The 25724-nt window shown below is 39.0% G+C and overlaps 1 protein-coding gene across 2 annotated transcripts in view; it reads right to left on the minus strand.

Moving 5' to 3' along the window:
- Window positions 1-25724, minus strand: part of LOC122792207 (leucine-rich repeat and fibronectin type III domain-containing protein 1-like protein) — a 2814387-nt gene that overhangs the window by 1479638 nt on the left and 1309025 nt on the right. The gene's annotated exons all lie outside the window — the stretch shown is intronic.

A 25724-nucleotide genomic window follows, 5' to 3' on the forward strand; every position in this document is an offset into this window, starting at 1 on the left:
CATTCCTAAAGATTTTTGTCTTTATTGGATCCCCATTTTAAATTTTTATTTCAAGTTATATTGCCTTGTGGTCCAATCTGATGATCAAAGACATTACATTTGGTGAAGAACATCCCCCCTCCCCATGTTTGTGAGTAGAAAATCGAGGATGTTTGTACCCCTTGTAGGAGAATGGAGCAAGTGTTCCAGGATGTTGGTATTAACAAAGTTTAGGAATAGCTGGGCTTGTGCATTACAAATGGTGTAGGATTCCCATTCTAAGAGGTGTAGTTGAGATCCCCCATGGATATCATATTGGGTTGAATGGTGAAGGACTCTAGTATATTGAGGTAGGTAGATAGGTTGCAAGGATATAGTACAAGACCCTGCTTATGTTGAATTGCACATGTATGAGTTCCAATGGGTCATACACTATTATGTTCTTGGTAAAATGTAATTTTAGTTCTTGATCATGATAATTTTTAGTAAGAGTTGACTACTGAACTCAGCATCATGGCACAGGGGAACTGCACCCTAGAAGACTTGCATTCAATTAGTGACATAAATGCTGGTGGGATCAGGCAGGAAAGGATGGGAATGAGTGGGCCTTGTTGGTACACCAATCCTGGGGAAGGCAGTCTGTCTAGATTCACTGCAATAGCAGCATTAAGAGCTGGACAAGGTCTGGACTGTATACTGCTTGGTTGTGATATTGCTTATGCACAGAAGAGAACATGAACCTCTGAAAGGCAGGCAGTGTGGAGCTCACAAGGGTGCTGTGTCATGTTAATTTAATTTTTATTGTATAATTGTTTAATTATGCATAATTGTATTGTTAATAGGGGAGTTGCTGGTGTATATATATATATATATATATATATATATATATATATATATATATATATATATATATGGGAAGGAGTTTTAAATGATCTTTTACTCCTTGAAGGCTTGGTGCAAGCCAAAGCGCTAGAGATTGGTTTTAATAATAGTTTTGGCTGGCTTTCCGTGATTTATCTGACATTTCTACAGTTCATGTGGTTTTGCTATTTTGGTGATTTATATGGCCAGTGTTCCAGCAGTAAATTTTCTACTTCCTTTTCATGATGAAGCTAGTGACTCTACACAACATACGTTGGATAGTTATTTTTAGACCAGTGGGTGAACATGAACATGTTGAAAGGCAAGAGAATAGTGGTGAAGTGTTATCTTCCACAATATGGGAAAGATTTCTCAATGAGACCAGAACTGTTCCCATAACTCATTTACCGTGGTTGGTAAATGTTCTGCTGATCTTTCTCCTGCTGCCATTAATTTATACAATAAACTAGAGAAACTGCTTAACAAAGAAACCTCTGCTTATTATAATATGGTTAGCCTTCAGCAGTATGTGGAAATGGACATCTCTCCAAGGGGTCTGAGGGCTTTGAAACATCCATCCATGCCCTTTGACTTTGCTGATGCAGACGATAAAATATTTAAGCAGAGGTTGGAGAATGCATCACATCTGTGCTCCATGGAGTGGGTTGCTATACTCACTGAGAGAGATGGGGTGAAGCTGAATAAAATCAGAATGGAGATTTCAGCAGTTTGTTCTAATTTGGCTGCTCTTATTGATAGAGCCCATCTTGAATCATGTCAACAAGATATTAAAACTAAACTTACATCATTAGAACAACAGTTATTGGATCAGAAACTGCAAAAAATATGAAGAGACTTACGAGAGTATGAAAATGGTACAGCTTTTTTAGTCATCCATTTGGAAGAGACACGCACATGTTTGCTTCCACAGGCAGGAAGGAGAAGGTATGCAACATGGTGCAGCATCTTCCAGTGATACAAGCAGGTATAATAGTGAATATGAGGATGAAGAGGCTTATCCCCCACTCCCTGAGGCAAGAAACTCTCAATACATGCAGAAGAACTTTCATACCAATGAAGGGAGTCAGAGAAAAAGGGTCAACAACAGCAAGAACATTTTCGAGACACATAATCGCAATGGAGGGATAAGAAGACCAGATGGAATTGACTCTTTTTATAATAAGACTTGTGACTTAATTATTAACATATGTGGACACATTCTTAGTGAATATTTGTATTATGCTTTGAGATGTGGCCCAAAGTGTGTTCCAATGATCATTCCCAGGTTAAATATTTGTAAAATGTAATTGTTCCAGCTCATTCGTAAATTATATGTATGGAATTTCTTTCATAAAGAAAATTCTGGGGAAAATAGTTTGCCAGATATAGTAAATGTTTGTGATGATGTATTTGAGAATTCTTATAGTGAAAACTTTTCATTTGATGATTCTAATGACTCTTTGGCTTCTTGTATATCTATGTGTTCCAGTGAATTTCATGCTTATTGTTGACTTGATACCACTAATGTTCAACAGAAGAGTTGTTTTATGCCACCATTTAAACACGAGGGGAATGCATCAATTTCATTCTATAGTTGAATTTGAGATAGGCAAAATGTTACAGCAATTTAACAGGAAGAAGGTGACATCATTTTACTAAAAATGAATGGTTAGCATTGGTAAATTTTAGTAAACAATGTGAGTTAATTATTAAGCCCTCAGATAAGGGTAATAGAATTGTTGCTATCCATTATTCTCAGTATTTGAATGTGTGCCATAGTTTATTAATTGATGAGAGAGTGTATGAAATTGTGACTTTAGAAAAATATTTTAAAGATATATTCACTTGATTAGTAAAGGTTTAAGGTTGGGTTATTGGACAGATTCTGATGTTAGGAGTAAACTTGTGTGTGCTGAGTCAGGTATGGGATATTTTTATTGCTTAACTAAGATCCACAAGAACGTTTCTTCTCCACCAGGAAGACCCATTGTGTCTGCCACTAATTATTTCTTACAGAATGTTGGTTTATTTTTGCATACATTTCTGCTGAAAGTGGTTAAACAACCACCATCATATGTTAAAGATTCTTTTGATTTTTTTGGATAAAATTACAAATATACTTTGGAATCCTCAGATGCATTGGATTACTATTGATGTAAAGAGCCTATATATCAATATTAAACATGAGTATAGTATGGAAGTTCTGAGGTTATATTCAGGTGACACTCCTTTGGCTCATTATGTTTTGGAATTGGTTGAATTTAGTTTGGTAAATAATTATTTTGTACTTGAGGAAGCACTGTACCACCAGTTACAAGGCATGGCAATAGGCTTCCCATTTGCCCCCATGTATGCCAACTTGTTTATGGGGATGTTTGAATCTGAATATATATATATATATATATATATATATATATATATATATATATATATATATATGTGTGTGTGTGTGTGTGTGTGTGTGTGTGTGTGTGTGTGTGTGTGTGTGTGTGTGTGAATTTTTTGGTAGGTTTGTCTTGAAATACATGAGATTCATTGACAACCTTATTTTTCTTTGTGAAGGTGGTATTGAACAAGTATCAGAGTTTATAGACAAATTGTATCAGAGCAGGTTCCATATACAGTTTGATGCTCCTCAATATGGTGGTTTTAAAGTAATGTTTCTGGATATGGTTCTTTATGGACAACAAGATGGTTCTATTAGAACCAGTATACATCATAAATTTAATGAAATTAACTAATTTTTACTAGTCACTAGCTGTCATCCATCACATATCATTGAATCTTTGCTTTATGGAGAATTCTTACAAAGTTCTTGTTTATGTAATGATTTTGATAGTATGAATGACGAATTATCTTGTGCAGCCAATATGTTTTTGAGTAGAGGATATGAAGAACATATGGTGGAGGCTGTCCTATGTAGAGTCAGTAAGCATGATATAAATAAAACTCCTTACAAAAATATAGGTAGTTATAATGAACAACAAAAGGAAAGGGAGGCAACAAATGATAGCTTTTTTTTATAGTGACTACACATAATGTCCTGAGCCCCACTACAAAAAAGTCATTATTGTATTATTGGAACATTTTAGGTAAATATAGGGACTTACAAGATGTTACACAGAAGGCTCCTATATTTTCATACAGAAGGGGTAGGAATATTAAGGACATGGTAATCCATAGTAAATTTCAGAGACCTGTTGACATTTTGGTGCAGAGTGTTAACGTAACAAATGTATTTGTTGTACATATATAGTTAATACATTTTCAAATATTAATGATGTGTCCTTTATGGTTAAAGGGGAATTTAATTGTTTGACTGAAGGTGTTATATTTGCTATTAAATGTGAATGCAAACTTTTTTATTTATATAGGACAAACAAAAAGGGCTTTCGAGATGAGATTACAAGAACACTTGAGAGATATTAAATCTGGTAAGCTTGAAAGTCCTTTAGCACAACACTTTAAAAGTTTTCATAATTGTAATCTGGGTGGCCTCAAGGCTACTATTTTAGAGAAGGTATATTGTGATATAGGTTGTAAACGTACTGGTAAATTATTATATAAGGAAGCATTATGTATTCTGAAATATTCCACTTTGACCCCTAGAGGGCTTAATGCAGCATGCTGCCTGAAGTGTCTGATTTAAATTTAAATTTTATTGTATAATTGTTTAATTATGCTTAATTGTATTGTTAATAGGGGAGTTGCTGGTATATATGGAAATGAGTTTTAAATGAATTTTTACTCCTTGAAGGCTTGGTATAAGCAGAGGCACTAGAGATTGGTTTTAATAATAATTTTGGCTGGCTTTTCATGGTTTATTTATCTAACATTTCTACAGTTCATGTGGTTTTGCTATGCTGTGTCTTGTTGTTGGTTAGGTAATTACTCCCAGCAGTAGTATGATGCTACATCAGAATCTTCAGTCTCCTCACTGGTCCCAGGTTTACATTGGGTGGAACCCAGCGGTGATGCTAATGTGGATCTAGTACACCCAGTGAAAAAGACAGGAGCTTGTGGCAGCAATGATCTGCTATGGGGAGGTGGATAGGAAAAAAAGAAAACAAATTATTTGTTTGCTTCTTGAAGTTGAATGGACCCCTTTGGAAAGAGAGGCATGCATGTAAGACTTTATTCCTGCTCTTTATCTCTTCATCTACAGAATGTATATCATCCTTTAGACAGATGTTTAATATTATACTTATCATGGACACTGACATGTATGTGTGTCTGTGTGTATACATATATGTGTATGTCTGTGTGTGTGTGTGTGTGTGTGTGTGTGTGTGTGTGTGTGTGTGTGTGTGTGTGTGTGTGTGTATATATATATATATATATATATATATATATATATATATATATATATATATACAGATTTAGATATATATTCATATGTTTGAATGAGGTTGATTAGTAATATGTCTCAACCAATTCTCATCCTACAAACTCGTCATTACCGGGAAGCATTTTGACACATATTAATTAATTAAAATAAAAAATACTGAAATCTAAACCTAGCAACTGGGTGGATTTAGGAAAGGTAGCTACACAGTGGTTAGTGCATTTGTGCAACAAGCAGCAATAAGCATGGATGGCCATGTTATATACTGATGACCACATAACCAAGCACTGCCTGTGATAATGAGGCAGAGGGACTGAGAAACATTTACATGAACACAAAGCTGCTGTGCCTGCATTAGAACTATAAATGGCATTATGCTCATGCTCAGGCAAAGTGAAGTAGTGTACAATGTTATGACTTCCTGCAGCTCTTGTAAAAAATGTTTCAGCAAGAGGATTTCACTGCATCCGCTTCAGTTGATGTTGTGCAATGTCAGCAGCAGAGGTGTCATGTCATCTGATCACACTTAACATTTCATGTATATGTGACAATGGCATAGTGTACTGTTACTATATGGACAGGGATACCATGCAAATAAATTGTGGACATGTGTCAGCCTCATCTACTGTCCATGGGAGTCATGGAGTACTTATCCCAGTCGACACAGAAGATAAGTGTGGCTTTACATATATTAACTACAGGGCTATTGCAGCTACCAAATGGGAACACAGTGGGAATACCTTAGGGGACTGCCTTGGGAATACTCCATCAGTTCCTTGATGTCATGTTTCAGCATGTCAGGGAGTACATGTGGTTACCATGTATGCTAAAGTAGACAACCAACACTAAATGGGACTTCTGTGTTATAACCCCTTTCTTTACTAGGGGGTCATAGAGTGTAAACACATGGAAGTAAATGCTCCACCTGATTTAAAGAGAAGGAGGTACATGAACTGAACATGATATCACTCCTTCAAATGCCATGTGGTATGTAATACTAACGGTATCATCTGCATTGAATGTGCCGGCCAACCTGGCACCTTTTATTTATTATTTATTTATTTATTTATTTATTTATTTGACATTTGTTTACTGGAAAGTCTGACTGGGAAAAAGACCATTTTCACTGGAGGCCTGGGGAGAAAGGCTCCAGATGCATGTTTTTCGAATGTGGGAGGAAACAGGATAACCCAGGGGAAACCCACATGAATGCAGATAGGACCTGCAGACTCCACACAGAAGGCAACCCAGCCAAGAACTGAACCAGAGAGCCTCTTGCTGTGCCTTTTTATGACTCCTACATATGGCACACATGTGATCTTTACCACTGGTTTGTGAAGGGTGATTTCCCACATTGGCATCTTGAGGGTGAAGCTAGATATGCACTGAAACCTTGGTTTATGATATAAATTAGAAGTCCACAGAATCAAACTGACCACGGAGTAGAACAGTGTCCTAGCACAAATGACAAACAACATAGATGGTGTGTTTAGGCTGCTGAAGTCATAGTTTTGCTGCATGGCTACACCTGATGGTGCCCTGAGGACTCCACCACAAATGCTACAATAGTGACTCATTCTATGTTACATACTATTATAATTAGAAGAAAGCAGTTACAGCAGGGTGGGCTCTTGCAAGGACAACACCACAAGAAGCAGCATCAGGTTTACCAATAGTCAGAAGAGGAACAAGCAGCATGGCTTGATCATGCCAGATGGATGCAACCACATTATGCCATGCAACAAGCAAAGAATCAGTAGATTGCAAATAGCCTGATGACATTATTAAGCAACAGTAAAGCAAATACACTGCAGCAAATGTGATGCATGCAGAAATACCAGACTGTGCTTATACATATGCTATCTCAGTAGCACAATGAATAGCAAACCTTTCTTTGGAGCCAAAAGTTGTGGATTCTATTCACACACTCGGTACTTGTATTGATTTTTGCCCCCTTCTGTATGTATGTTACCAGGCATATGCTGCAACTGCAATGTCCGTACTGGTTATTTACAAAAAGAATACTATGCTTGAGCATTACATCCTATGCAGATCAATTTAAAGCCTTATGTCTCTCTCTGCCCTGCTTCCTAGACACTGTTGAGAGTTTATCTCTACCTGGTATACAAGGCATCCTTTGATACCTCTTTGATAGGCCTATTGCATGTCCACAAAACAAACAGCATCAGAACCTGTAGGTCTAAAGACATTCTTTATGATGTAAGTCAGACATGTTGGAGGGGCAGGTATGTATCTAAGAGAATTCCAATTCTCTGGAATAGGCTTCTTATCCGCATGAAGCAGAGCCCTTCCTTAACCCTCTTCAAGTATAACCTGGTCCAGTGGATGGGAAATCAGAAATTCATCCTGGCTGGCACCTATGTCTCTGATGTATGGAAGCAGTCATTAATTCATGCCCAAAGCTAACATACACCCTACAATCAACTGCTAAGGCACAGAAACTCATGGGATAAATTTGGGGTTGCATGTCTATGCTTATTAAGGCCCCAGTAATCCTTAGCCCAAAATATGCCTATAAGGCTATGAGCCTATAATTTGGCCATGCTGTGAATCAGACATAGGCAACATCAAGTAACAATGTATGCAGAGTGGGGTACAATTAATATAATTTGCATATGTGAACAAGGGTGTATAAGAGTGTTTGCTATTCACAAGGAAGAGTTAGAGTGTAAATTCTGAGTTATAGTAACAGAAAAAGTGTGTCCATGGATAGCATGGGTAGTGTGGCCATGGGGTGGGTTCTCTGCAGGGACACAGCTACAACACATGGTGCAGCACTGCACCTTGGCTGACTAGAGAGGTTCAGCATCCATGACAGGGAGTTCATCTTTTTGTGCATGCCCTTACCCATAACAGCTAGCTATGCCAGTAGTTGCACTTACTGTATCAAGACCTAGGCTACAGAAATGGCTGCTTAGGCCCACCACACTTCTTTTATATATAGTATCCCAATGAATCTATCCAATGTTAGCCATTATTTTGTCCTGGGTATGTGCAGACACAGAGATAGTCTTCATGATCTGATTGCGGGATGTGGGAGGGGGTCTATCCAACACATAATCTGCAATGTCTGACTTTTCTAACTCATCCAAGCTATCATTATCAGAGACTAAATGTCCTCTAAAATTAGATGAGCTTATTACACAGTTTTGGTACCAGATAATGAATCACCTGTGAATACACTAAAACAAAAAATAGCCAGTGTAAGCTCCAGACCACAAAATCCTTTATAAACGCATTCTATGAACACCTTCAGGAATGCATGGATCATGCAATCCCAAATAAAACCAAGACCCAATCCTCCAAAGGCAGACGTCTTGTCTGGTGGACCCCAGCCATAAACAAACTATACAATAGAAGGAGGAAGCTATTACATGACAGAGCAAAATCCCAAAAAGGGAAGGCATCTCTGATCAGTATTAGCAAAAAACTACGGGCACTCATAAAATCTTCTAAGGCCAGCTTTGAGAGAAAAATTGCACAGGACACTAAGGATAATCACAAGGCTTTCTTTAGTTATGTTAGGAACCTGGGTGGGAATTCCCAGATATGGTCAGAATTAGTCCAAAATGACAAAAAATACACCGAACCCACAGACATTGCCAACATCCTAGCTGACAGGTTTAGAGAAAACTTCTCCACCCCCTCCCCACCAAAAGGGCTAATATCTATCCCAGCAGAGTGCTGCCCCCCTGACATCTCAGATGCTCAGGTAAGAGCTGCCCTATCCAAAGCAAGAAACACAGCATCAATGGGACCAGACGGTGTCCCGGGCTGCGTCCTACATGAACTCCAAGAAGAGCTAAACCCAAACCTAAAACTACTGTTCAATCTCAGCCTTACTACAGGATATGTACCCAAAGAGTGGCGTACAGCAACAGTGGTCCCACTCCACAAAGGTGGTGCCTCAATGGATCCTGGAAAATATCGCCCATAAGTCTCACTAGCTTGGTCTGCAAAGCTATGGAAAGGATCATCATGGACCTTATAAATAAAGATATTGGGGACCTACAGACACTGGATCCTACCCAGTTCGGCTTTGTTAAGGGCAGATCCTGCCTCTTAAACCTGGTCGATTTCTTTGAAACAGTCACCAAGGCCATTGACAAGGGGAAGGTGGTCCACACAGCCTACCTGGACCTCGCAAAAGCCTTTGATACAATACCCCACTCGGGCATTATAGATAAGCTCACCAGCTTAAATATAAACCCCTATGTCACTAGATGGGTTGCAAACTGGCTCAAGGTCAGAACCCACATGGTTAGAATAGCTGGAGCCATGTCAGACTCCAAACCAGTTACAAGTGGCATCCCACAAGGCTCAGTCTTGGGACCTCTCTTGTTCGGTATATATTTCTCGGAGGTACAGGCCAACATGGAAGGACTGTGGCTGACCAAGTTCGCAGATGACTGCAAACTGGGCCCCATAATAGACTCTCCAGCTGACACAAGCATCCTCCAAAGGGCCTCATAGAAACAGACAACTGGTGCCAGAGCCATGGCCTCAAGCTAAATGCCAAAAAGTGTATAGTCATCCCCTTTGGCAAAAACAAAGTGCCCACAAATTACCACATAGGTGGTAATCCATTAAGTACAGAAGAAGTAATTAGGGACCTGGGGACCCAAGTTGATAGCAATCTCTCATTTGACAACCACGTGGCCAAAGTGGTTAGAAAAACATTTTATATAGCCCACCTAATCATGAAGGGATTCACATCTAGATCAGGGGAGGTCATCGTGCCTCTTTACTCATCCCTCATCAGGCCCATAATTGAGTACAATGCCCCTTTTGGGATGTACCTTACCAGACACCTGCAGCAACTGGAAAGACCCCAAAAGTACCTCACCAAGAGGATAAAGGGGCTCAAACAGATGCCGTATGCTGCCCGGTTAAAGAAACTCCAGCTCTACTCAGTGGCATACCACCTGCTCAGAGGTGATCTGTGCCTGACGTATACAGCCATGTCCAACCCGGAATTAATGGACATGCTGCACCTCAGAAAATCCAAATCCCATCGAGCTACGTGCTCGAGGGACTTAAACCTCAGCACTGAAATAAATAGGACATGCTGGAGGGACAGATTCATAACCCAGAGGCTCCCTTCACTCTGGAATAAAATCCCAGTCCAGGTTAGGCAGAGTCCCTCATTGACTCTCTTCAAGAGGAATCTTGATGAGTGGATGGGAGATCGTAGGTTTACCCCGGGTATCACTTCTGTGTCACTGTTAGACAGAGGCACAGTATACTAACCTCGAAAAGGGGCATAGCAAAATTAATTTAAAATGGGTGGCGAAAGCCATACACACTCTGGCTAGGCTTATAAATGCCCTAGGGCAGATAGCCTAGTATGAACCTATGAACCTATGAACCTAAGTGAGAGTATCATAATTTCCTTTTCTGAATGCCATTAACATTGCAGTACAGGTTAGTACCCCAACTCTGATGTTATTAGGACTGCTGCAGGTCAGTACCTCATTTTACTTTAATGTATCCCACCTCTATGTTCAAAGTTCACGTTATTCCATATTGAGGTATTTCTCCAATGTGTTTTGCCTCCCTGCTTTGTTTGGCAACTGCCTTTGCACTCTTTATTCCATCTCTGTGTTTTCTGCTGCTATAACGATACCTATATTCCACCCATAGGTGTCTGAGATATTTTCCATTTCATGAAACATTTCTCCTCATATACGTCACTGTTCATTTCATCAACATTGTCAATACTGATTTTCCAATGGTGTGTGCAAACTCACGCCAACTATCAGAGGTGCTTGTGCACATCCATATTTAACTCAGCTGCTTGAACATTAAACTAGCTCCTCTGTGATCTAACACATTCTGGCCAAGGGTTTGTGCTGGGGTTGCCATGCAGAGCTGCTCACACACTTAGGTAAAAAGCACTGAGGAGTGCTGCACATGAAACGCAGATAGTGGTGGCTTGGCCACGGTCACTGACACAGCATTTTTAAATCCCCATTTGTTTAATATCATGGGTGTTTCAGCTTTGGGTTTTGTCATCGACTATGTTTCACTATACTAGCAATCTTTTCAGCACCATGTTTGCATCATTCTATGTTTCTTGATTTTGCTGTTCTATAATGAATGTGACTCTTTGCACAAAAGCACAAATGTTGATGGTAGGTAATGGCAACATTATTATAATTGTCTGCACTTTGCAGAATAGCATGTTCTCTGTACTTAACAGAAATTAACACCATTCCTTGTAATGCTGTCCTACATATTTATGACTTTTTCTATCACAGATAATATTCTTAATGTCTTTCCTGTTCTGTAAAACTTGTATCTCCAAACTATGTATCCTTCTTAGATATCAGTTTTTTGAAAGGCAGTTTTCCTTTTTTTCTCTCTCTGTCCTTGGTTCACATAATAAAGATAGCTGATCCTCTTCCTTCATCCAACCAACATATTAATTTTTAATCCTAAGAGATTGCAACAAATTTGAAGGAAGTTCACCTGTCCATAACATAACTCCCAAGTAGGTGAGAACCTTTATCCCTGTTCTTACCAACCAGAGGAACTCACAGGAAATGCCAACATCAAGTTTAAAGTAGGGCCATCGCTTACCAGAGGTGAGACATAGCTCATTCATTACCCAGTTTTGTCTCAAAAGTCCTGCCTATTTTTTCAATTTAAAAGACGTGGTAGGGAGCAGCCCAGAAAAAGAAGAAAAAAACATATAGACTGACCTCCTACTTAACTGTCATCCCCAGGGTACCGTTTAAACTTTCACAATAGCTGCCCAGATAAGATGCAAATACATTGCCACACATAATAACTTCCTGGAAGGTGGCACACTTCTCAAAGCACAGGCATCGCCATGCCCACTGTTGCTGTTTATCCATCTGAATGCCTTTATATAACAGAACACAGTGAGAAGTTTGTAGCCCCACCCCCAAGGATGGGTGGACCAATCACCACTGATAACTCTCATGTTTTCCCATCCAATCCCTCTAGTGCCTACGCCAATAGCCACACATGGGTAGTCAGTGTCCTAATCAGGGACTTGCCCCTCTATATGATATGCAAAGAAAGGACCTTCATGGATACTCCTGATTATCTTGAGGGACTTGAAACATATGAAGCTATTTAATCTGTTATACAAAATGAAATATAATGTTACTGAAATCCTCAGAACTGCATACAACACTTTAGGTGGATACTTGTCATGGGTCATAATGAGGAATAAAAATAATGTTTTATTTTCTTTATTTGCTGCTTTCTTCTAAGCATTTTGATTTTCTATCAGTCACCCATATGTACTGTCCTATTGCTTCCTTAAATGGAATCCATCTAATATACAGCCACTACAAGTCACATTCTTCTTCATGTTTTTGCTACTCTTCTACCCTCAGATCTATTACAAACAACAAGCCAATAAGTGTTGGCTTATTTGTAAGTAAGATGAATGAATTAGCATTTTCTTTCACTTTGTATATGATGTCATATTTAAGTCCTTTCAGCTCTCTTAGTAGGTTTGAGTACTGAGAATATTTATCAAGATATGCAAAATGATGCGCCACACACATAAGGATATGTCCTTATTGCTAATTAAATGTCTGGCATTAACTTCTATATTATCAAATTTTGATATAAAAAATAACAAGGCACATTTAAAGTATGCAACATTTGTTGGAGAGATAATTAATACTACTTTTCTTAACTTTACACTTATTCTTTGTCATGTATTATGCACGTCTATACAGATTATTATCATCTAAAGTTACATTTGGAGTGTCAAACTAATTTGAAATGAAGCTTTTATAGAAGATGAAATTGGTTTTATACTCATTTGGATAAGCAAATATAAATGAAGAAGATATACGAAAAAAATAATTACACATTATGGGACTCCGAAGTGTTGTCTATTTTAATTCAGCTGGAGCACGATAAAATTAAAAGTAAGAATAAATTAGTGGTAAAATGAGAAAACAGTCAATTTTCAATCAAGTGTTAACCTAAGAAATGAAGGTTTTAATTATGTAGCACAACACTATCTTACTTTTAACTTTATTTTGCCACTTTCTATGTAGTTATAAAATATGTATTTGTGGATAGCTGTGTTTAAAGGTGCACAGTGATATAATATTTTATATGGCAGTTTGTAATTAATACACACTTCAGTAATTTATCTCTCTGTCTAATGCAGCCTTATCTGTTTGTTGGAAAGAACTGGACTACCCACTGCTGATTTTTATTAAAGGAATCATCCACTGCCTGTCTGACTTAATATAAAAGGCAAGGTGCACATAATCAAGTAGCAAAACCTCTGCAAGCTGTTGTACATTGAAGAAAGAGATGAGTATTTGTGAGTATGAGTTGCATCTTCTCTGCAAACAGAATGCCAAGTTGAACTCTTTTGTTATTCTTAGAAATAGAACAAGACTCGAACAGTTCAAATATTACAAAAAAATAGTTCACCCTTAAGGCTCAAGCACTTTCCAAAGATATGAGACCTGCTTCTTAAAAAAAAATGTTTACAAATATGCTTGGCATCATCACTGTTCGTAAACAGTTGACAAAAATTTAAGTGCAGAATTCACTGCATGAGGAAATATCAGCTATCTGACAAGGGCAGTTTATGTGCATCAGTCCTTTACCTTAATGTTTTAACCTAAGATTTTTACAGTGCATGTGGGATGCCATTAGAAACAGGACAATGGGGAGAGAATGCAGCAGAAAATTAAGGTGACCTCTGCAAGAAACCATAGAATTTCCTGTGCTTGGCCACTATTGTACAACCAGAGCATCAGCTGAAACACAGTCATAGAAAGCACCATCAGTTGAACACTAAGGATATTAGTTAAAAATTGTATGAAATGCAAACTGCTTCTGATCTGGGTTAAATTTGGATTAAATGTTATTTGGATATCTTCTGGAGGTTTAGAAATGTATAAGCTTTCATTTTATTTTTTTTTACTGCAGCCAAGTTCAGGTTTGAAGCTCCTAATACTCCATAATGACATAACAATTACAAGAAGTTCAACAATTCAAGGGGTTGGAGGCTGGTGTAATGGTTAACGTGTTTAACTTACAAACACAAGGAACAAAGTTTGATTGACACCTTTGACAGGAAAATCAGCTAGGATTAAACTGTCTGTCAATAGGAGCTAGTCTATTACCTCTGAACCTCTAAAGGTTTCAAATGAGATGACAAATGACAAATTCTGAAAAAAAAAATCTCAGCTTCGATTCCACCTGTTTGTAGAATCAGACCATAGAAAGCTTCTGCTTCTCCATTAACTTTTGGCATTATTTCAGCAGCTCAAGTATATGCCAAGAGTCTGGGAAAATTGTATGAAGTTTGTGGTACTATGCATTGTATGTCTTTGAATACCATTTAGTTCATGGTCTAGTTTGACATGTCATGTTATTATTTCAGTATTTTATTTAGACCCCATCATTAGTGTGCATATAGAAGACCTTCAGTATCATCGTACAAAACTGAGACTGTTACCACTGAAAAGCAAATTGCTAAAATGTCTAAAAGACAAAAATGCTAGCAAGAGAATACTGAGGCATAGCAGACAATACTGTACAGACTTTGTTCAGACTTACAGTGATACGATTCTAGCATCTTAGTACAGATTATGGGACAACACACATAGTGACATGGCATACAGTTTAATGGAAGCACTACTGACCTTTAAAATGCCACATTCTCAGAACAAAGCTGAAGACAAATCAGCAACAATAGTATGTTTAGTTGTACAGTTTACTGCTGTACCCACTGAGAATAAATGTAATCTGAATTTATCTGATCTTATTTGATCCTTAGTAGCAGATAATGCGCATTCATCAAATGCATCTGTCACACACAGACACACACACACACACACACACACACACACACACACACACACACACACACACACACACACACACACACACACACACACACACACACACACACACACACATATGCATGCAGTATAATGTCCATTACTGCAAGGAATACCTTTATTCAATGAACCAAAGCAAGAAGTATGTCTTCCGTCTCAATTTATAACACTAGGACAGAAGTAAACTGATACAGTATGATGACCAGCACACTGTATTGCTGATCTCCATAGCCAGCCAAAAGACACAGTCTAAGCAATGGTACACATACTATACTCATGTTGAAGAGCCCTGATCGGCATATTTTTCTTAGCCATATACCTTCTAATTGTACTATTTTTATCTATTGTTTTATTCACGACACATCCACTGCACTAATATCCTTCACAGCCATGGCCAATAAAGCCCTAGACTCAGGACACATTGTATCAGTCCATTTCCTGCACCTTTTGAAGGCATTCTATACCATCTCATACTCTAGCCTCTTCTCTGAGCTCTCCAGTATAGGACTATCTCCCCAGTCACTTAATTGGTTCAAAAGCTATCTCTACAACAGACAGTATGCTGTTAAATGTCAGAATTCCATTTTCCATTCCCTTCACAACCCTACAGGTGTACCTCAAGGCTCTGTTTTAGGCCCTCTTCTGTTTAACATTTTTGTCAATAACCTCCACCAAGCTACCCTGCAGGGCACCCTAGTCCAGTATGCAGATGAATCCAGTATAATCTGCTCTGCTGGCAACACAAATATATTACAGCAAACTTCCCAAGCAGCATTTTCCACTGTGCAAATTTGGCTTCATTAAAGTCACTTTTCTTTAAATCCCCCAAAAACTAAACTTTTGATCTTCACTCCCAAGGGAAATACACCTATGAATAAAGCTGACCTCAATATATTCTCTCTTAACTCTACCAAAACTGAGTTAGTAAGCCTCATTAAATTGTTAGGAGTAATAATCAATGAAAACCTTATATTCGATCTGCACAGCCAAACTAATATAAGTAATACCCACAAAAAACTTGAATTATTCTACAGACTCAATAAGTCCCTCTCCCTTCTGACTGAACATGTACTGGCACTATCTTACCTGTTACCGTTACAAACCTATGGCGCACCTTTGCTAACCAACCTGCAGTCCTCCTTGAAAACAAAATTAGAAACATGCTATAACAAGATTACTAAATTTGCTACAAAACAGTCACCATTCTACTAATCATTGTATTACCTTAAAAAATGACAGTGGCTTGAATAACTCCACTATCTATCACTCCTTCAGCTCACAACTATATATACTTTCATTCAGAAAACACAAGACTGCTCCCTACTTACCCTTTACAACCCCATTAGGCCTCTACAATCTAAACACCAACATGTTCTTCAAGTTCATAAACCCAAATCACCTGCAGGCCAGTTATTAGAGTCTTGGAACATTGCCAGAAATTGGAACAACCTACCTCCATTTATCCATGTACAACAAAGCCTATCTAACTTCAGAATTGCACTGTGCAGTTATCTCCCTTCCAACTGTACTTGTAACTGTTCATTTCCTTTCTCTGCTATTGCTTAATCTATCATTTGAATCTAAATCTGGTTTTATCTAGTTCCTTCTCCAACTTTTTTCTTTTATAAAAATTCCAGACAAACGTTTAACTGCTTAATTCTTTCTCCTACTTTTTCTTAATGGTCTAACCACTTCCCCGACTTTTCACCCTCTATCCACTTTCCTTCCACTTCATTCTTCTTTCTTCTCTTCTATCTTTTTCTTTTTATGGTCCATTCTACTTACTTTCCCTCCTCCATCTCTCATCTTCCTCTTTTCCCTATGTTTTCCTACTTCCTTCTTCCCTATATATTACAAAGTATTCTTCTTATGCCATTCTCTCTATGCTGGATTTACATGTATTCCTCAGTGCTCATAAGTATATAATATTGAACTATTTTGTTTTGCCTGGTATTTTGTCATATTATTATTGTCCATATTATGAATATGTTTATCTGTGCTGATAGTATAATGATGTATTTGCTTTATCTATATACTAACATTTTCTATATAAATTTTCTACTAATTTATTTTATTTTATTTTTTTTATAATTCTCTTGATCTTTTTTTGAAACTGTTATTGAAACTTCTGAAAACTTTATGAAGGTTTCAATGGTACCTTGAAGCTTTTCTACCCAGGTCTCCACTGAAAATGGGCTTATTTTGACCCAGTAGACTTTTCCAGTAAACAAATGCCAATAGATATATATATATGGGATGCACAAGCCAGTGCATTTTTTTGTGCCGGTCCTAAGCCTGGATAAATGGGGAGGGTTGAGACAGGAAGGGCATCCGGCATAAAACTTAGCCAAATCATTTCATGCAGTCACCAATAAGTATTTTCATACCAGATCGGTTGAGGCCCGGATTAACAACGACCGCCACAAGTACTGTTAGCCAACAGGGTGCTGGTAGAAATTGGGCTACTGTTGGCTGAAGGAGGAGAAGAGGTGGAAGGCATGGCCGAAGGCAGGAAGAGAGGAGAAAGGCTAGGACTGTGGTAGCGAGGGTCGGAACTTTGAATGTTGGCAGTATGACTGGTATAGGGAGAGAGCTAGCTGATATGATGGACAGAAGGAAGGTTGGTATATTTTGTGTGCAAGAGACCAAATGGAAGGGGAGTAAAGCTAGGTGTATTGAAGGTGGGTTCAAATTGTTTTATCATGGTGTGGATGGGAGGAGAAATGGCATAGGAGCTATTCTGAATGAACAGTATGCTAAGAATGTTTTGGAGGTGAAAAGAGTGTCGGATAGAGTGATGTTTATGAAGCTGGAAATTGATGGTGTAATGATGAATGTTGTTAGTGTGTATGCTCCACAAGTTGGGTGTGCAATGGATGAGAAAGAAAAATTTTGGAGTGAATTGGATGAAGTGGTGATGACTGTACCCAAGGGTGAGAGAGTGGTGATTGGAGCAGATTTCAATGGGCATGTTGGTGAAGGGAACAGAGGGGATGAGGAAGTGATGGGTGGGTATGGTGTTAAACAGAGGAATGCAGAAGGTCAGATGGTAGTGGATTTTACGAAAAGGATGGACATGGCTGTGGTGAATACGTATTTTAACAAGAGGGAGGAGCATAGGGTGACATACAAGAGTGGAGGAAAATGCACACAGATGGATTATATCTTATGTAGGAGGGCCAGTTTGAAGGAGATTGGAGACTGTAAAGTGGTGACTGGAGAAAGTGTAGTTAGGCAGCATAGGATGGTGGTTTGTAGGATGATGTTGGTGATCAAGAAGAGGAGCAGGAGTGTGAGGGCAGCACCAAGGATCAAATGGTGGAAATTGAAAAAGGATAATTGTGAGGTGGAGTTCAGGGATGAGCTAAGACAGGCACTGGGTGGCAGTGAAGAGTTACCAAATAGCTGGGTAACTACAGCAGATCTAGTAAGGGAGATGGCTAGAAAGGTGCTTGGTATCACATCTGGACAGAGGAAGGACGACAAGGATACATGGTGGTGGAATGAGGAAGTACAGGAGAGTATACAGAGAAAGAGGTTGGCAAAGAAGAAGTGGAATTGTCAGAGAGATGAAGAAAGTAGACAGGAGTATAAGGAGATGAGGTGCATGGCAAAGAGAGAGGTGGTGAAGGCTAAGGATAAGGCATATGAAGAGTTGTAGGAAAGGTTGGACACTAAGGAGGGAGAAGAGGACCTTTACCAATTGGCTAGACAGAGGGACCAAGCTAAGAAAGATGTGCAGCAGGTAAAGGTGATAAAGGATAATGAGGAAAACGTACTCACAAGCGAGGAGAGTGTGTTGAGGAGATGGAAAGAGTACTCTGAGGGGTTGATGAATGAAGAGAATGAGAGGGAGAGAAGGTTGGATGATGTAGGGATAGTGAATCATGAAGTACAATGGATTAGCAAGGAGGAAGTAAGGATAGCTATGAAAAGAATGAAGAATGGAAAGGCTGTTGGCCCAGATGACATACCTGTGGAAGCATGGAGGTGTTTAGGTGAAATGGCTGTGGAGTTTTTAACCAGATTGTTTAATGAAATCTTGGAAAGTGAGAGGATGCCTGAGGAATGGGGAAAAAGTGTTTTGGTACCGATTTTTAAGAATAAGGGTGATGTGCAGAGCTGTAGTAACTACAGAGGGATTAAACTGATCAGTCACAGCATGAAGTTATGGGAAAGAGTAGTGGAAGCAAGGTTAAGAAGGGACATGATGATTAGTGATCAGCAGTATGGTTTCATGCCGGGAAAGAGCACTACAGATGCGATGTTTGCTCTGAGAGTGTTGATGGAGAAGTACAGAGAATGTCAGAAGGAGATGCATTTTGTTTTTGTAGACTTAGTGAAAGCATATGACAGGGTGCCTAGACAGCAGTTGTGGTATTGTATGAGGAAGTCAGGAGTGTCAGAAAAGTATGTAAGAGTGGTACAGGATATGTACGAGGGTAGTGTGACAGCGGTGAGGTCTGCGGTGGGAGTGACAGATGCATTTAAGGTGGAGGTGGGATTACATCAAGGTTCAGCTCTGAGACCTTTCTTATTTGTAATGGTGATGGACAGGTTGACAGACGAGATCAGATAGGAGTCCCCATGGACTATGATGTTTGCAGATGACATTGTGATCTGTAGTGAGAGTAGGGAACAGGTAGAGGAGACCCTGGAGAGGTGGAGATATGCTCTAGAGAGAAGAGGAATGAAGGTCAGCAGGACTAAGACAGAATATATGTGTGTGAATGAGAGGGAGGATAGAGGAATGGTGAGGATGCAAGGAGTAGAGGTGGTGAAGGTGGATGAGTTTAAATACTTGGGATCAATAGTTCAGAGTAACAGTGGGTGTGGAAGAGAGGTGAAAAAGAGAGTACAGGCAGAACAGAGTGGGTGGAGAAGAGTGTCAGGAGTGATTTGTGACAGACGAGTACCTGTAAGAGTGAAAGGGAAGGTCTACAAGAGGGTAGTGAGACAAGCTATGTTATATGGGTTGGAGACAGTGGCATTGACAAAAAGGCAGGAGTTTGAGCTGGATGTGGCAGAATTAAAGATGTTAAGATTTGCACTGGGTGTGATGAGGGTGGACAGGATTAGGAATAAGTATATTAGAATGTCAGCTCAGGTTGGATGGTTTGGAGACAAAGCCAGAGAGGCATGATTACATTGGTTTGGACATGTGCTGAGGAGGGATGCTGAGTATATTGGGAAAAAGATGCTAAGGATGAAGTTACCAGGTAACAGGAAAAGAAGAAGGCCTAAGATAAGGTTTATGGATGTGGTGGGAGAGGACATGCAAGTGGTTGGTGTGACAGAGCAAGATGCAGAGGCAGGAAGAAATGGAAACAGGTAATCTGCTGTGGCGACCCCTAATGGGAACAGCCGAAAGAAGATGATGATGATATATATATATATATACATATCCATGTTTAAAACATGGATGCCAAGAAATTCATCTTTTAGTGTAACTTATCGATCAGCATGTTTAGTGGAAGAAAATGCAGCACTCAGGATCAAACACTTGAAATATGTGAATACAATGCAAGCTTCACACACGCAGTGAACAAAAGATATGAATGAACCCAATATGCTGGAACTGCAAAGCAGGGATCTTACTACTGACCCACGGAGTAGCCCAAGTGTTAAACATTATGCTAATGCTGACAAGCACAAGTCATGTGTTGGAGACTTTACGATCAGAACTATATTGATATATATAACATATACTTATATATTAATAGGGACACTTGAGGTGTTTGTTTAGTGCTTTAGAGAATAAAATTCAGCCATCTCTTCATCTTCCTATGTCTCTTCATCTTCCTAATCTGTTTATCCAAATGTAGATAATCATTTTTAATTCAAATGCACAGGCCTGATGCAATTTGCTCAGCTTGGTCCCAGGCATATTGTTCAGCATTTAAATAATATATTTCCTAATTTCAATATGTCGAAACTACAAGACTATATACATGCCCACTATTATAAGCCATGTCAATCCATCTACCTTCACTCCTTTCACATTAGACTTTGTAGAATCTGATATGCCCTTGGCATTAATCTGTTACTATGCAAAACTGCTGCATTTGACATTTTTACTATGTATTAGCAATGCTTATAGTTTGCTGTTTGCTGACTTCCTTATACTTGTAACATGGTTTCAGCTTATTATTTGTTAGTGACGCTTATATTCTGGGTCTTGTTGCATTTTATACTTATTACAATGTCAATATTCTGATGTCTGTTTAATTGATTGCATTTGCCTAAATGACCTGGTCCTTACTGAAAAAGTTCCTTTGGTCAGATCACTTACCAGGTTAGGGGAATAAAATCAATAAATAAGTCACACTAGGGTGTGCACTGAAAAGGTGTTAAGGTGCACTTAGGATGCTGTGATCCATGCAAGTGCCTTCCATGTCTGGTTATGGCACATTATCTGTTTATTGCACAGCATATATAACCATATTAAAGAAATGGGAGAAATGTTGTTGCGCAGTCATTTTTCAGTGGGGACTATATTTATGCTTTGTAATATAGACTGCATTCTTTTGTCAAATGTCTTCGAAGAATTCTCTGTGGTTTGCATATAAAATCTAGCCAATATCAAATAACATTTATTAACAAGTAAGTATACCAAACTTAACACGATTAAAATATGTCGCCTGCGATAGTTACACTCCATGTGTCTTCCATGAATAACTAGTTCTAATTCCCATAACATCGAAACTCAAAACATTGAGACCATAACTTCGAAAAACCAAAACACTGAAAACTCAAAAAAATCGAAAACCCAAAACACTGAAACTTTGCATCACATCATCCCATAACATCGAAAATTACAATGCACAAGTAAATAACATCCACTCCACCTATAATAACACCAAACTAACACACACTTTTTACTACATTTCTGCAGGGAACAAGCACCCCTGCACCCCCCATGTGGCAACTCCAATATCATACCACAGTGGAAAAAAGTTAATTTCCTAACCCCACTGTATCACAATCACCATACAGAATGTACACATAATATCTATATCACTTGCATGTATGATTTAAAAACATGTGCAGATTGGCAGCATAAACACTTTCTCCACTATTCACTTCTCCCAGCACTTCTCAGAACACTAACTTAACTTCCATAAAAGCAAGAATTCCATCACTTAACGAGACCATTCTTTACCAATTACCTGAAAAACTGTCACAATACAACATTAAACAATCTACAACACCACAAAATGTGCCAACCGCTATGTTACCTCACACAATAACTACAACTTCATAAAGTGATACCACAACATTGACAAATTATACTATAACATTTACATGATTGACAATACACTGCTTGATGTCATACATTTTCTGTGTTATGAACTTCGATGATGTGTTTTCAGTGTTTTGGGTTTTCAATGTCATGGTCTCAATGTTTTGAGTTTTGATGTTATGGAAATTAGATGGAACTATATATATATATATATATATATATATATATATATATATATATATGGAATTCTGTCATACAAGACCGATTAACAGCAGAGGCTCCAGAAAACAAAAGTGAAAATAAAATTAAGGAAACAAGAAAACATTAGAGTGCAAATATGACAACATAAATCCATACATATGCATTGAAAAAAGACAAGTATGTCAATTTATATAATTCACTGTAACAGTGAAAGAAAAACAAAATAATATAAATAGAGAGAGTAGAAAGAATAAGATTTGCAATTAAGAAATAGAAGGAAACGATAAGCTGATAGGAGAAAATAATAGGTTAATGTTATGAATGAGATTAGTGTTATGAATGAGATTAGTCAATCAAAACATTGTTTGATAGGAAAGAAAACATATACAAATGAGAAATATACAGAGAAATGTAAGATAAATAGATATGTGAATAAAAAAAAATGGGATAAAAGCCTTTCTACTAGAATATAGGGAGGAGAGAAAACAAATTTATGGAACAGAGAGTGAAATAGGTTCATAGGTGGGTATTAGGTTATTGGCCCAAGGGCCTGAGTAAGCCTAGGCAACAAGGTTCCCTGGTTTTCCCCACCCAAGAAAGTTATTTTCCTGTGCACCTGTTGTGCCGAGCCACAGAAGTGATCCCCGGGTGAATTTCCTATTTCCCATCCAATCACCAAGATTCTTCTTGAAGAGTGCTAATGAGGAGCTCTGTTTGATATAGATGGGTAGCTTGTTCCACAGTATGGGAAGTCTCTGGGACAGGAATCTATCCCTCCAACATGTTCTGTTTATTGTGGTGACAAGGTTTAGGTCCCTAGAGCATGTAGCTCAGAGGGATTGGGATTTCTTTAGGTGGAGCATGTCCAACAGCTTTGGGTTTGACATAGCTTTGTATGTTAGGCAGAGATCATCTCGGAGTAGGCAATATGCTATGGAGTAAAGCTGGAGTTTTTTTAATCATCAGCATAGGGCATCTGTTTGAGGCTGGTAATCCTCTTTGTGAGGTACTTCTGTGGCCTTTCCAGCTATTGTAAATGCCTTGTGAGGTACATCCCAAAAGGGGCACTGTACTCTATAATGGATCTAATTAGTGATGAGTAGAAGGGAACAGCTACCTCTTTTTTCATGGATGAGAACCCTTTCATGATGAGGTGTGCCATATAGAAGGATTTCCTGACCACTGTGGTGATGTGATTATCAAAGGAGAGACTATTGTCCACCTGGGTCCCAAGGTCTCTTATCACACTTTTGGTGTTAAGTAGACTACCGCCTATGTGGTAATTCATGGCTATAGAGTTTTTACCAAAGGGGATGACAATGAACTTTTTGGCATTGAGTTTGAGGCCATGGCTCTGACACCAGCCATCTGTCTCAGTGAGGCCCTTCTGTAGATTGTCCACATCGTTTGGGGACTTGACTATGGCTCCTAGTTTACAGTCATCTGTGAACTTCGTTAGCCAGAGACGTTCTGTGCTAGCCTGTACTTCAGAGAAGTAGATACCAAACAGAAGAAGACCTAGGACTGAATCCTGTGGTACTCCACTTGTCACTGGTTTTTAGTCAGATTTGGAGTCTGTTACTTTCATGGTGTGGGTTCTGCCAGTGAGCCAGCTGGCAACTCATCTTGTGATGTAGGGATTTGTGCCTAGTTTAGTGAGTTTATCTATGATTCCAGAGTAGGGGATGATGTTGAATGCCTTGGCAAGGTCTAGGTAGGCTGTGTGAACCACTTTACCCTCGTCCACAGCTCTGATGACTGCTTCAAAGAAGTCAATCAGGTTCAGGAGACATGATATGCCTTTCACAAATCCAAACTGGGTGGGGTCCAGAGTTTGGAGGTTACCAATATCTTTGTTTATAGATTCCTTGATGATATGTTCCATGGCCTTGCAGATCAGGCTCATCAGGCTAATAGGATGATAGTTCCCGAGGTCAGTGGTGGCTCCCCATTGTGGAGTGGGATAAATGCTGCTGTGTGCCATTCAGTGGGCACAAAGCCTGATGTGAGGCTATGATAGAATATGATACTTAGATGGGGAGCCAGTTTGTTCTGACATTCTTGTAAAACACAGTCTGGGATGTTGTCTGGTCTCATGGATGCTGTATTCTTGGCTTTGGATAGTGAGTTTTATACCTGTGCGGCTGTGATTACCGGGACTTGGTATTTTTCTGGTACTGAGATGGGCTCTTTAGGGGGTGAGGGGGGGGGGTAAAGTTAGCAGTGAACCTATCTGCCAGGATGTTGGAAATATCAGTTGGTTCTATAATTTTCATGCCATTGTGCTGTAACTCAGATCAGATCTCAGTGTTGTCATTGAGATTCTTGACACAACTATAGAATGTCTTGTGGCTATCTTTAGTATCTGTGGTGATTTTGTTTTCATAACTAGCTTTGGAGGATCTGATGAGGGATCTCAGCTTCTTACCGAGGCTGACAAGGGAGTTTTTCTGATCTTGGGATTTTACTCTTTTTTGCAACAGCTTCTTCCTGTTGTTGTAGAGTTTGTTTATGGCAGGGGACCACCAGATTGGCTTCCTTTTTTTGGAGGAGAGTGTCTTGGTTCTTTTTGGGATGGATGGGATGGGATGCACTTATATAGCCAAGCTCTTGACTGACTAGTCTAGTCTTGGCTGGAGAGAGCTTAGCTTCCAGCTTGGCTCTATAAGTGCATCTCTCACAAGTTGTAGTGTTGGGTGGTTGGATGAGTGGGCTGTCTGTGTACATGAGGCAATTGCTACATTCCCCCAACATGCCCAGATTCACCAGGTGGACAGCAGAAAACACCGGATGCTGATCCTTGGACATGTCTGGATAGGTGCTTGTTTATTTAAGTACTAGAACTGCTTTCCTCTTTACTTAGTAAGGAAAGTTGAGTGCTGTACAATTTACAGAGGTATGGTACATGAGGCATTTTGTTCCAGCTAGGTGAGTCACATGTCAGTATCACATATCAGTATTATATCTGTAATGTGTTGTTCTGCTTTTGTCAGCAAGACAATTGGAAACAGTGAGTTTCTCACATATAAAGAACACTTTGCCTGACTTTCTTCTGGTACAACATCTATAACATCCATATTCCCATATATATGGTTCCATACTGTTAACACACCTCTGAATTTTAGAAGAGACTGCTTGTGGGGCAAGGGCTTCTCTTAAGGCATCTGGGGAGAGTACACATATTAGGATGACAAGACTGTTTCAGATCAGTGAGAAT

The sequence above is a fragment of the Protopterus annectens genome, chromosome 1.part0, assembly GCF_019279795.1.
Source record: "Protopterus annectens isolate FY-2018-M chromosome 1.part0, PAN1.0, whole genome shotgun sequence".
Taxonomy (NCBI): domain Eukaryota; kingdom Metazoa; phylum Chordata; order Ceratodontiformes; family Protopteridae; genus Protopterus; species Protopterus annectens.